The 12,762-nt window shown below is 50.2% G+C and overlaps 1 protein-coding gene across 2 annotated transcripts in view; it reads left to right on the plus strand.

Moving 5' to 3' along the window:
• The window catches only part of BEND3 (BEN domain containing 3), a 109,394-nt gene that overhangs the window by 76,652 nt on the left and 19,980 nt on the right, over nt 1–12,762 (plus strand). The window contains exon 1 of one of the 2 annotated variants that reach the window (XM_061131751.1): nt 745–801. The exons of the other annotated variant lie outside the window; for it this stretch is intronic. The gene's annotated coding sequence lies outside the window, so the exon portion shown is untranslated. Of the gene's footprint in view, nt 1–744; nt 802–12,762 lie in introns of those variants that run through there. 2 annotated transcript variants of the gene reach the window in all.

Here is a 12,762-nt window from a genome sequence, read left to right on the forward strand (position 1 = left end):
ACTCCATGCAGGCTCCGCGGGGGCCACCCGGGTCCCCGCGCCCCGAGCTCTTTGTGCCGATCGGACGAGGGAACACTCGCCCGAGGGGGACAGGGCCACGGCCGAGATCCCAAAAAATGCGGGAGAGGCGCGGGCGTGGAGGGAGGCGCCCCGCACAGTCGCCGATCCGCGGAGGGGAAAAAAAAAAAAAAGTAGAAAAAGAGGCTTTTCAGGTCAAACTCCTCGGGTCTGAGTAACCACGTTTTAGAGAAATGAGTCGCGGGGGGAGAACACACGATGTGCAGGGTACATTGTTAGCAAGCGCTGGCCCGGCGCACCGTGGGTGCGCGGCCGCCGCCCCCCGCCCCGGGCAGCGGGCGCGGGCCCACGTGGAGCGGCGCGGCACCGGATGAGCGCGCTGGGCCGCCCGGGTCCCCGGAGTGCGCGCCCCAGCTCCCTGCCGCGGCCGTTCACGCCCGAGCGCCGCCGCCGGTCCCGCGTGTGCCCCGCTGAGGGGGAGGGGCGGGCTGGGGGTGGGGGCGGAGGGGTTGTGGTTCCACTGCAGCGGGGGCTCCTGTGTCCTTGTGCGGAAATGACACACGGAGTCCCGTCACGTCACGCGAGAGCGCAGCGCACGGACACACACAAAGAGAGGGGAAAATACACGGCGCCCGCCCGCTGCCCCCAGCAACTCCCCGGGCCGCCCCGGCCTGGCCCTCCGCGCGCGGCCCCCACTCCCCAGCCCCGCGCTCCCCCGACCCCCCACGTGGCGCCCCAACTCGGCGCGGGCCCGCTTTGCAAAGTACAGAACTCGTGTCCCAGGTAAGTGCGGGGCGGTTCAAGCCGGCCGCGCGGTGGCGGCGGCTCCGGAGCAGACGGACGGGCGAGCGGCTGCAACATCCATGCCGGGGTGGGGGGCGGGAGCAGGGGAGGGGACGCGTAGGGGGGCTGCCCGGAGAGCGCTCGCCGGGAGGGGCGCCCACCCCCGCGCAGGGCCGAGTCGCCGGAGCGGGCGCCGGGCGCCCACGGGCTCGCCGCGCCCATTGTGCCGCGCGCCCCTTTGTGCCCGCTCGGAACGCGGCGGCTCCATGGCGTTCCGGGGAGCACGCGCGCCGCGCGGGGGCGGGGGGGAACGCGCAGTGGAACAGTCCGCGCCGCCACCGCCCCACTCGCGCCGTGCGCCGGCCCCGCACCCCCGCCGGGCGCCGCGATGGAGCGGCCGGGGCTGCCGGAAGGCTCTGCGAAGCCAGCGGCGGACTCGGCGTCCGCGCTCCGCCGGGCTGCGGCTGGGAACGGGCTCGGCGTGCAGAAGGGGGGTGTCAGAGCAGGAGTAGGGGGCGGGGACTGGAGGAAGATACGGAGCGGGGAGCGGGAGGCCCGAGAAGCCGCCGCTCGGAGGGACGCTGCCTCCGGAGTCAGCAAATGGAGCGAGGCAGGCCCGCGGCGGAGACGGCCGGTGGCCGGCAGCGGGCAGGGACGGGCCCCGCCGCCAGGGGGCGCAGCGCTCCCTCCCGGGCCGTCCACGGCGCGGTTCGCGGTTCCCGCTGCCCGGGAGCTGGAGGCGGGCCCGGCGCCTTGGGCGTGCGCCCGGCTGGCGCGAGGCCTTCCCGGCCGGCCGCGGAACCGGAGCCCTGGCGCCCGCCGCCCCTCGTGACCGCCCCCTCCCTCTTTCTTGTAAACGTGATTCCCACGCAGACTTGCTGCACGCCGCGCCCGTGAGTTGTGCTGCAGTGCCCGTCAGGGCCTTGCATGCCGAAACATTTTTACCCAAGGTGTTTTTGCAGAGGTGAAGGAATTTGAGTGCTCAGGTGGCCTGTCTGGAAGAATTTTACACTCAAATGCCAACTGGGCGAGGATGTGCGGAAGAGGGCTGTGCGCTTCAGCGTCGGAAACGTTCAAGTTCACCTTCTTAACGTAACTTTTGTAACTTATTAACTGTTCCCCGTGCCACGGGGCAACACGTGGAGTGCCCGAAAGCTGGGGCTGTGGAAACTGAGGCAAGGTAGTGAATTCTCTGGCTGGGGCTGGCTCCTGTTGGCCCAGAAGGACAGAGACTGAGGAGGGTTTTTTTTTTGTTATGCACCCAATCCCACCCACCTTGGTTTTTCTCCCCGCCCCCCCCCCCCCCCCTTTTAAACCATCCATCCTTAGTTTCCAGTTTCATGTCCCTTCCCTCAGTGCTGAGGTTGCGTGAGATTTTATATCTTAACAGTTTTACATCCCCAGCCACTAACCCAGGATCTGACTACTTAGTAGGTGCTCAGTAAATTTTTGCTAAATGAATATGGAGAACCTCTTGGATTCCAGGAGAAAGGACCAGTGCATCCTGTTCCTATTAGTGGGCTGGCTGGCATGTGCATGGCCCTTGAAATAAATCCATGGAAAAACCAGAGCCTTTAAAATATCTATCGCATAATAACTCCACAGCTGAACGTGGGTTTTGCCATACAGGCCATCTCCTTGTTGAAGGGATTTAACAAAGTTTTATGTCCTTACCGTCTCCCATCACGCACAAAGCACTAGTAACCTCCAAAAGCAAGACCACTTAGGACCCAGTAGACAAGCTGGTCAGCATCTCAATAGTCTGTTAAAGGTACCACTTAGACACATTTACTTGACCCACTTGCAAACTTCTAAGTTCTTAAGCATTCCTTAAGTGAGCAAAAGAAGGGTAGAATGTCTGATAATTAGGAAGAAAAGAACTGGAATCCACCCTAACAGTGGTTTGATTAGGTGAAATTTTAATATCCTGCAGGTATGTCCCACCAGCCACTTGTCTGCAAAGCCCTGAAGCAACAAGAAGTAACATGCTTTTATGAACTGTATTGATTCCACAGTGAAAAAATAGAGGGACGTGGCTTGTAAATACCTCAGATTTTATAATGTAGAGATACATGAAGGCTGCTAGTCAACCAGCAAAAAAATTCAGTGTATGGGAGGTTGGAGTGTGATGTGTTTGTTTTTCCTGGCACTTAATTTTGATGACAAATTATGGTTCCTCCCCTATTATTCATTGTGCCTGTTATTGGCTAAAGCAAGTTTGGGGGAATTATTTGTAGAATCAACTTTTGGGATGGTGGAACTTTTCTGTATCCTCTTGATGGTGGCTACAGGGATGTGTATATCTATGTTACCTTTCATAGAACTGTATGCCCTCTCCTCCCCCCGCCCCACAACCAGAGAGTAAATTTTACTGTATGGTAATTTTAAAAAATAAAATTTAAAGTCTCACACACACACACACACAAAGGGATATTTTATGTGCTTTGTGAGCATTACCTTGCTGTTTCTTTCCTTGGCAGATTGAACAGTGGCTCTTTCCCTTCTGATGTTCCAGTATCTCTTGCAGCATTATTATTTCAGTCCAGGCTCTGTGGTGGTTTCAGGAATGAGCTGCCACACATGACCCGCACATGCCTAGCTAAGGGCTCTCCACCCTGGCATCAGGCCTTCAATGTGTCAAACAGGAGTGGTGCAATTTCACTTGGACTGGTGTTAATGCCTGGTGTATTAGTCACTGAATGATCAGACATTTTACAAACTGTTGTTTTTCTCTTTTTTAATTATTTATTTTTTGGCTGCCCCCTATGAGATCGTAGTTCCCTGACCAGGGACCAGACCTGCACCCCCTGCATTGGAAGCATGGAGTCTTAACCTCTGGGCTGCCAGGGAAGTCCCACACACTGTTGTTTTACAGCTGAGTTTTCTCAGCAGCTCACCTGGTAACATACTCTTCTTCCCCTTTTTTTTTTCCTTCATTTATTCAACTTATATATTTTTTGATTAATTTATTTATTTTAATTGGAGGCTAATTACTTTACAGTATTGTGGTGGTTTTGCCATACACTGACATGAATCAGCCGTGGGTGTGCATGTGTTCCCCATCCTGAGCCCCCCTCCCACCTCCCTCCCCATCCCATCCCTCTGGGTCATCCCAGTGCACCAGCCCTGAGCACCCTGTCTCATGCATCGAACCTGGACTGGTGATCTGTTTCACATATGGTAATACACGTGTTTCAGTGCTATTCTCTCAAATCATCCCACCCTCGCCTTCTCCCACAGAGTCCAAATATATGTTCTTTATATCTGTGTCTCTTTTGCTGTCTCGCATATAGAGTCATCATTACCATCTTTCTAAATTCCATATATATGCGTTAATATACTATATTGGTGTTTTTCTTTCTGACTCACTTCACTCTGTATAATGGGCTCCAGTTTCATCCGTCTCATTAGAACTGATTCAAATACATTCTTTTTAATGGCTGAGTAATATTCCATTGTGTATATGTACCACAGCTGTCTTATCCATTCATCTGCTGATGGACATCTAGGTTGCTTCCCTGTCCTGGCTATTGTAAACAGTGCTGCGATGAACATTGGGGTACACGTGTCTCTTTCAGTTCTGGTTTCCTTGGTGTGTATGCCCAGCAGTGGGATTGCTGGGTCGTATGGCAGTTCTGTTCCCCTCTTCCTCCATTTTTAATTCCACTTGAAACACATGTATAGCCATCACTCAATATTTGTGTGGAATTGGATATAGGGCCCCTTTCAGATTCCAAATCTCCAGATGCCCAAAGTCTCTTATAGCAAGTCCTCCATGCCCTCGGATTAGGAATCCACAGATTGGAAGGCTGACTGTTCTTAAAATCAGCCCTTACAAGGTTTTTGTTCTCTACTAACCGCCACCTCTCCTCTTGTCTCCTCTCATCTGATTTTCAGTTATCAATGGCCAGGGAAACACCATTGCATTGGTATCTGTAAAGGCAGTGATTGCTCAGTTGATCTTTTCTTGTTTGCAAGGGGCTGTTGGTTTGAGCACGGAGCTAGTAAACTGAAGGAGGGAGGCTGGGGATGTGGGGGTTTAGTAATTAGCTCATGTGGTCACAAGATGACACATTTGTAAAAGTGGGAAGTATAGAGGAAACTCTGCTTATATCTCTAGGAAGGTTAGTCACCATTGTCCAATCCATCACGTGGGTGGCTGCTGGGATATGCTGGCCTTCCTTTTCTCCTTGACCCCAGCTTCTGGGCCCCAAGGTTAAAGTTAAAAGCAGAGTCTGGCACCTCCTACCACTGATGTTGAAGGAGGTAGCCAGTCCTTCATGAGGCCAGGGAGGGCTTAATAAGCAGAAGCCTTTAGCTGAGGAAGACGTCACATTTAGTCACATTCAGAAAATGCAGCGTCTGAAGGGTGAGACGCCACATCCAGGCTGTGATGTTGTCCTTCGCTGTGCGCCAAAAGATGAGACAGTAAGGAGGGAAGCGACAATTACAGCTTTAGAAAAACTCAGGGGGGAAATTGCCCTGGTTTTCTGAAGACTGGTATTTTTCAAACTGCATTTGCAGATGTGTCTAAAAATAAAGACAAATTACAAACATGTCCTGCAAGTCCCATGGGCAGGATGCCACTGCCTAAAGGGCTGGGTTCCGAGAGCACCGAGGCTCCCAGCCCTCCCTGCAGACCCAGAGACTGAGCCCAGCAAGGGTGGGTGGCATGGGAACATTCTTCCTGTCCTTAGGGAGAGCATTTTGATTTCTCCCTTTCCAGTGTAATGTTTCTTTTTTCTTTTATTTGAAAGAAACATTACAAAACTTTTTAAAAGTTTTAAACCATTTTAATTTTAAAAAATATTAAAAATATTCACTATTAAGATGCACTTAACATATCTTTAAGGAAAAAAAAAAGACTTTATACTAAGTAACATTTACTGAGTGCTGTGTGCCAGGCACTTTCCCCTTTGTAGTTTTCACAGAGCCTAGGAGGTAAGGTAGTGGGCGCTTTTACAGAAGAAAGCACCAAGGCTTGGATGGGTTAGCGTCTTGCCCAGTGGGAGAAGCTAAACGTAGGTGAAGCCAGGGTTAGATAGAACCCAGGTCTGCCTGCCCCTGAAGTTTAGTAGGGAGTTCCATTTTCTTCCCATCAGGTGTACTGATCATCTGTACTTGGTAATCCAAAGGCCCATTTGGCCTGTTGACTTGCCTCTGTATCTGAGCCCAGCCTACAGATGTGTGCTCAGTAAGGAAGGGAGAAAGCCAAGTGGGGATGGTTGAGTGAGCCCCTTCAGTCCCAGCTCTTGCTGGAAAGCCAGCATGAGTCCACCCCACCTCTTTCCCTCGGCTTCTCTGCAGCACTCCAAGGGAGGCACAGCCTGCTGCCTCCCACTTCTCTGTCTGCGAAGTAAGAGGATTTTTGCCAGGATTGCACAGGTGAATGTGTAAAACTTAGACCTTGGAGCCAGTGCTATGTGAATGTTAGCTGCTAACTTCCTTTTAAAAAAAAAAAATTTAATTGGAGGATAATTGCTTTACAATATTGTGTTAGTTTCTGCCATTCATCAGTGTGAATCAGACATAGGTGCATATGTCCCCTCCGTCTTGAACCTCCACCCCATCCCACCCTTGTCCTCCTTTTCTGTGTTTTATTTTTTAAAAATCAGTACGACCTGCAGTGGGGAGGTTTCACAAAGTCAGACCACGTGGCTTTCCTTTAACAGCAGGTGCTGGGCCTAGTCTCTCGTAGTGTCCGACTCTCTGTGACCCCGTGGGCTGTAGCCCGCCAGGCTCCTCTGTCCACAGACTTCTCCAGGCAAGAATACTGGAGTGGGTTTTCATGCCCTCCTCCAGGGGATCTTCCTGATCCAAGGATCAACTCAGGTCTCCCACATTGTAGGCAGATTCTTTACCCTCTGAGCCCCTAGGGAAGCCCAAGTATAAATTGTTTAAATCCTGGCATGTATTTTGTTGATGACACCGTTGAAATGGTCTGGGCCTGTTCTCCCTGCTTCACCCTTGGTACGTGGCAGGGCTGCACAGCCACTGTCCCCAAAGTCTCAGGCTCTTATCACTCCCGTTCTGGGGCTCGGGTTCTCAAGGAGGCCCTCGGGGAGTGCGAATTCGCCTCACTTTGCTTCAGGAAACAGGAATGGAGGTCAGGAGGACTTGCTCCAGGGTGGCCTGAGGGTGCACAGCTGGGCCAGGTCTTGGGGTCGAACCTCTTTGTGAGGCCAGTCCTAAGTCCTGTGGACGTTTCTGAGGCGGTGGAGCAGAGTCCTGAGTCAGCCGGCCAGGATTTGCACGTCGGGGTTTCAGGAAGCCCAAGTACTTCCCATTTCTGGGCCCGGTGCTTGTCCTGTGTGACTCGGGCAGCCACAAGCCTCCGGCGCCTCTGATGAGCCTGGGCTAGACTCTCCCAACTAAGGCACTTCAGGTGATTCCCAGCCCCCGGGGGCGGCCCTGGAGGGCGTTTTCCTTGGGAAACCTGCAGGGCGCTTAGGGAAGGACCCAAGAACCCAGTGATCTGTGCGGGCACAGGGCTTTGCCAGGGGCCCCCTGCTCGCTTTGCTGTGGCCTTGCATCCAGCTCCTAACAAAGACAGCCCACCACCCCACCTCTCTGGCAGGTCCTTGCGTGACTCCTTATTACACACTTTGAGCTGGTGACCTCAGCACACTCCTTCCTTTTTCTGTGGCCCAGCCACTCCTCAGCTCCCCAGGCCTCCCTCCCCTCTGCATCCTGCTGCTTCACCCTGGAGCCACGGCCCCTGGAGCAGGCCCCTGATTTGCCCAGTTTAGTCTGGTTTTGAGGAGTCAGAAGGAGGGCTCCAGTTGTGGGTAAGAAGTCTCCCAGGGTACTCAGGCACAGACCTGAGAGAACTCCGGAGGGGCCAGCGGTCATCCAGAAAGCAGGAACCCAGCAAGCCTGGCTGGAGAATTGCTAAGGTGCTTCCCTGGACAACCACAGACTCTCTAAATGCCCTGACTTCAGCGCTACTTGGGTCCCTGATCCGGAGTACTTGGTCCAGGCTTGGGGTTTCTTTTTCCCCCATCCCATGAATGGATTTGGCTTATTTAGAAAAACACTCCCACATATCATGCAATGAACTGATGAAGCCTATAATATACCCACCAGGAAACGATATTTCCTTAGTGTTCAAAGCTGATCTTTTCACCTTCTTGTTCACACCTGGGCTTTTGAACTGAGACTTTTTTCTGATCTCCCCCACACTCCATACTGAGGAGTTTTTTACACTTTCAGAGTTAGTAATTCAGGGACAGTTACAAAATGAAAGGTCTGCACTAGTTTGTCAGTTATTATATTGTTTCTTAGAGCATCAGTAATTTCAGTGCTTGAATAGATTTGATTTTATATTCTTAGCTTGTTGCTATTATGGGTATAACTTAGAATATGAAATGGCTAGGCAGTGAAGATTGCAAAACTTCTTACTTTTTTATTTAAAAAAGTCTCAGTTTCAAAGAACTGCATGCTCACTGTAGAATGTTTGGAAAGTAGAAACTAAAGAAAAAAATTTTCCATAATCCTAATTGGAGGTAATTAACATTTTGGAATGTTTTCTTCTGTCTGCCTTATGGCATATTTTGATTATATCGTAGAGATATCCCCAGTGAACTTTGAAGTATGTTGTTATTGACTATGTGGCGCTGTGCTGAACAATTGATTTTGAATCTTTACACATAATTTAATGCTTGGTTCTTCCTGTCAGTAGAGATTTTGAAGTCATGTTGGGAAAAACAGCAGTTGACTTTCTAACTTTTGTCTGTTGGAAATAACAATAGTGATCAAAGGTGGTCTCAATCCAGGTCATATTGAGTTTGTTGTCCCTTCCATTTTTTCTGCAGCTTTTTGTGGAATTAATGAGTAATTAGATCCCCTGGAGAAGGAAATGGCAACCCACTCCAGTATTCTTGCCTGGAAAATCCCATGGACAGAGGAGCCTGGCAGGGCTATAGTCAGTCCATGGGGTCACAAGAGTTGGGCACGACTGAGTGACTAAACCACCACCAGTAATGACTGAAGTTACGGGGGGCTTTCTCTGCCCCAGGACCTCCTCAGCCTGACGCTAGAGTTCCTGCCTGTGCTTAACCTGAGATCAGTTCGAAGTTAAAGACCCCCAGCCCAGGTTCTTTGTTCTTCTGACCTTTCCTATCCTAATTGTCAAGTTTGTGGGGCTTTCAGTGACAGAAAGATTGGCTGTGGGTCTTTAGGAGCTGAAAGTAACGAAGAAGATCAAGATATACCCATTTAAACATTGGCAGCATTATTTCCAGAGCAAATATTTTCTTCAAGCATGTACTTTAATGTTATTTCTTCCCTCAAAGAAGGGGGGAGGGGTGTGGAATCTTGTAAGTATATATCAATTTTAAATTATTTGTGTCCAGGTCACAAAATTGTAAGCACCAGTGGTCTTCTACATAGCTGTGGCATGCAGCCTGTTTATTAGATGGGAGTTACGGTTGTTATAGAAACTTTAATGTAACATCTTCTAATCTTGAGGTTCTGACTGCTCTTTCCTTCCTGTTACTGTATCATCTGGTGTTTACCCAGCCTCCCCTCCCAACAGGAGTTCCCAGAGTTCCGCCTTCATCCTCCGGGCCCTCCCATCTCTACCCTGTGTCAGCTTCGATCCCTGTAAATAAGCTGTACGGTCGGTCGATCCCCTCTGCAGAGGACAGTCACCCCACCAGCACCCGTCACACAGTGGGGGGTGTAACCGCCTCAAGCGCAGGGCTACTGGGGGCGACGCCCGACGTAGGAGCTTGAGCATGCTACTAACTAACCTCTCTGAGCCTTGGGTTTCACACCTATTAAGCAAGATGATTTCTTTTTTAAAAATAATTGTATTTACTTATTTTTGGCTGTGCTGGCTCTTCACTGCTGCACGGGCTTTTCTCTTGTTGCGGAGGACAGGCTTTAGGGCGAGTAGACTCGGCAGTTGCAGCTCCGGCTTTTACAGCTCAGGCGTTGCAGCGCACAGGCGCAGCTGCTCCAGGCATGTGGGGTCTTCCCGGACCAGCGATCGAACCTGTGTCTCCTGCATTCTTTACCACTGAGCCACCCAAGATGATTTCGGAGGCCCCATTTGCCTCTGAAACTCTGCCTCAGTTTCCTCACTTGTAAAATGAGCCTAAGAGGAGCGTCCACCTCCTACGATTGTTAGCTTATGTCCACTCGGAGCTCCTAGCACAGCCTCTTCCAGGGTGTGGGCAGCCGTCTTTTGCATTGAGTCCTTGTGGAGTGGCAGAGCAGTGGGCAGTGTGGCGAGGAGTTGGGAGGGGGTGGCACAGTGGGGCTTCCGCCTTCCGGGGGTGCCCAGGTGGGCTGGGGAGCCCCTCTGCTCACACCACACCCCGCTGGACATCTCTGTTAGCACCTCAGTGCTGTCCTCTGTCAGGAGCTCACCCACCGGAAGCCCGTTAACAGGCTCCCTGACTAGTTTTCAGCCCTTCTCTGTCTTCTCCCAAAGAAACTACTCTCTCCAAATCCTCGTATCAAAATCTGCTTCTGGGGGATCTTAAACTAAAATAAAAAGTGATACAGAAATTTTCATGATACATTAAGCCAAAGAAGCAAGGAACAAGGATCTTAAACCTTTTAGTCTCAAGATCCCCTTTTACCTTTAAAAATTATTGAAGACCCCCAAAGAATTTTTGTTTATATGGGTTCTTGTCAATATTTACGTGGTAGAAACTAAAAAAAAAAAAGTTTAAATATTTATTTACCAATTCATTGAAAAATAACCAAAATAAATCCATTACCAAAAAAAAAGAGAGTGAAAAGTGAAAGTATTAGTCACTCAGTCGTGTCCCACTCTTTGCCACCCTGTGGACTGCAGCCCACCAATCGATGGAATTCTCCAGGCAAGAGTACTGCAATGGATTGCCATTGCCTTCTCCAGGGGATCATGAATTAATGTCAATCTTTTGCATAATAAAGTATCATGTAGCACACCTGTGAAATGAAGGAGGCAGTAGCACCCCAGTGTAATGAAAATAATTTTGATTTCATGGACCTTGTGAAAAGGCCTTGGATGTACTGATAAACAGGCTTTCTAAAAATGAAAAAAAAAAAAAGCCCAGAACCCAAGGTTTGTACAAAATGTCAGTTTCCACGGTCTAAGTTCCCATCACGGACAATTGCAAGTTACCAGCTTGACTCCACTAGTGTTGGAGTTGGGGAGAGACACGCAGTCCATGCAGGCAGCTTACGTCCCATTTTGAGAACCTCTGGTACAGAGTGTCTATGGAAAAACTCAGGAAAACCAATGAGATGCCTCCAAGAGACTAATAACCCAATGACTGGAGGACAGGGGGCTTTTTAAACCAGTGTCCTTTTATACCTTTTGAATTTTTGGATGCGTATGTATCTATCTAGTCAAAAGCAAAGAAGACTTTTAGGTATCTTCCCTTCATAAAGTGAACACTCAGTTATCTACAATTGGTAAGTCTTTTCTGCTTTTCCACTTTTTTGTGGGGTCGCTTAGAACTGGCTCTTTGGAAACACCAGTGACTGGTTCTCACTGCTCCGCCCGCCCTCACTTCCAGCTCCCAGCCAGGATAGGTAGGAGGCAGATTCATCCATTTTTCCAGCATGAGGCCCAGAGGTAGGCCTCCCAGGGCTACTGCATTTATGTAGCCAATTTAAGCTACTTATCCTTTGTAATTTGGTATTTGAGTGTCTCAAGCATCCTGTTGTTTCTTAAACATTTGGGACTACACTATCCTCTCACCCTGTGAAGAAAGATAGAGACTATCGGATAATCTAACAAAATTGTGAGTACTCTGTATATACTGCTGTGAGTTGTGCAGTATTTAAAACCTTTCTTTACCAATGATGGTCACCTCACCTGAGGCTTCCTAGGCTATTTGGTTAAACAAAAAACTAGCATTTTTACTAATTGGATTAACCACTGGAGATTGGGCTTCCCTGGTGGCTCAGACGGTAAAGCGTCTGCCTGCAATGCCGGAGACCCAGGTTCCATCCCTGGGTCAGGAAGATCCCCTGGAGAAGAAAATGGCAATCCACTCCAGTCCTCTTGCCTGGAAAATTCCATGGATGGAGGAGCCTGATGGACTACAGTCCATGGGGTCACACAGAGTCGGACACGACTGAGCGAATTCACTTCAGCGGAGATTAGTCCTCTTTGAGAGTTACCCTCCCAGAGGTCATTCATGTCTTAGGGCCTGTGCGTTTTAACTAGAGGCAGCAGCAAGCCCCACTGGTCTCCACGACATACACCCCTTTCGCTGGATTGAATGGGCTTGGTCAGGAACATGGAACAGGCACCCCTAGGGGAGAAGCTGATTTTCAGGGACACGGGGATGCATGGTTAGACTGTCTCACATTTTGAGATTTGTGGTGAAGGGATAAGAGGATTTTGAGAAGGAGAGAATGGTAAAACAAATGCTCCAAAGACCTGCAGGCAAAGGAGATTGTAATCCTAGCAGCCCTGTGGGGGATGCTGCAGTAGTTGGCAGCTCTTACAGAACCTATAGTTGTGTAAGCGAAAGGAATTTCTGCGGCATGCTTGGCATGCGGGTGTTTAGTGTCCGCCCAGGATGCACAGCCTTGTGACCTTCATCTGGCAGGTGACCAGGAAGTGGAGGGATGGGATGGTGTTGATGCGCTGTCTGTCCATCAGCTCGGAATGCCTGGAAGCGACCCACACATCCCATCCTTCTTGTAGATACTTCCGAATTGTGGAGTCTGTATAAGCACAGAGCACCCTCATCTTCCTGGTAGTGATGTGGAGGTGAAAGGAGATTTCCAGCTGCTAGTGGTCAGAGAGATCCAAGGCTAGAAACTGCCCTCGGTGTTCATCAGAAGAACCTTAACAGAAGAATGCGAATTCTGTTATTCCCTCTCGCTGTGGGTGACTGGAGATACACACAGATTTGGTTTGAATCCTAATTCTACCACCTAATAGCTGCGTGACACTGATCAAGTACCTGCTTCCCCTTCCAGTAGTCAAATTCTTTATTTCTGTAA

This window comes from Dama dama, chromosome 28, assembly GCF_033118175.1.
Source record: "Dama dama isolate Ldn47 chromosome 28, ASM3311817v1, whole genome shotgun sequence".
NCBI lineage: Eukaryota > Metazoa > Chordata > Mammalia > Artiodactyla > Cervidae > Dama > Dama dama.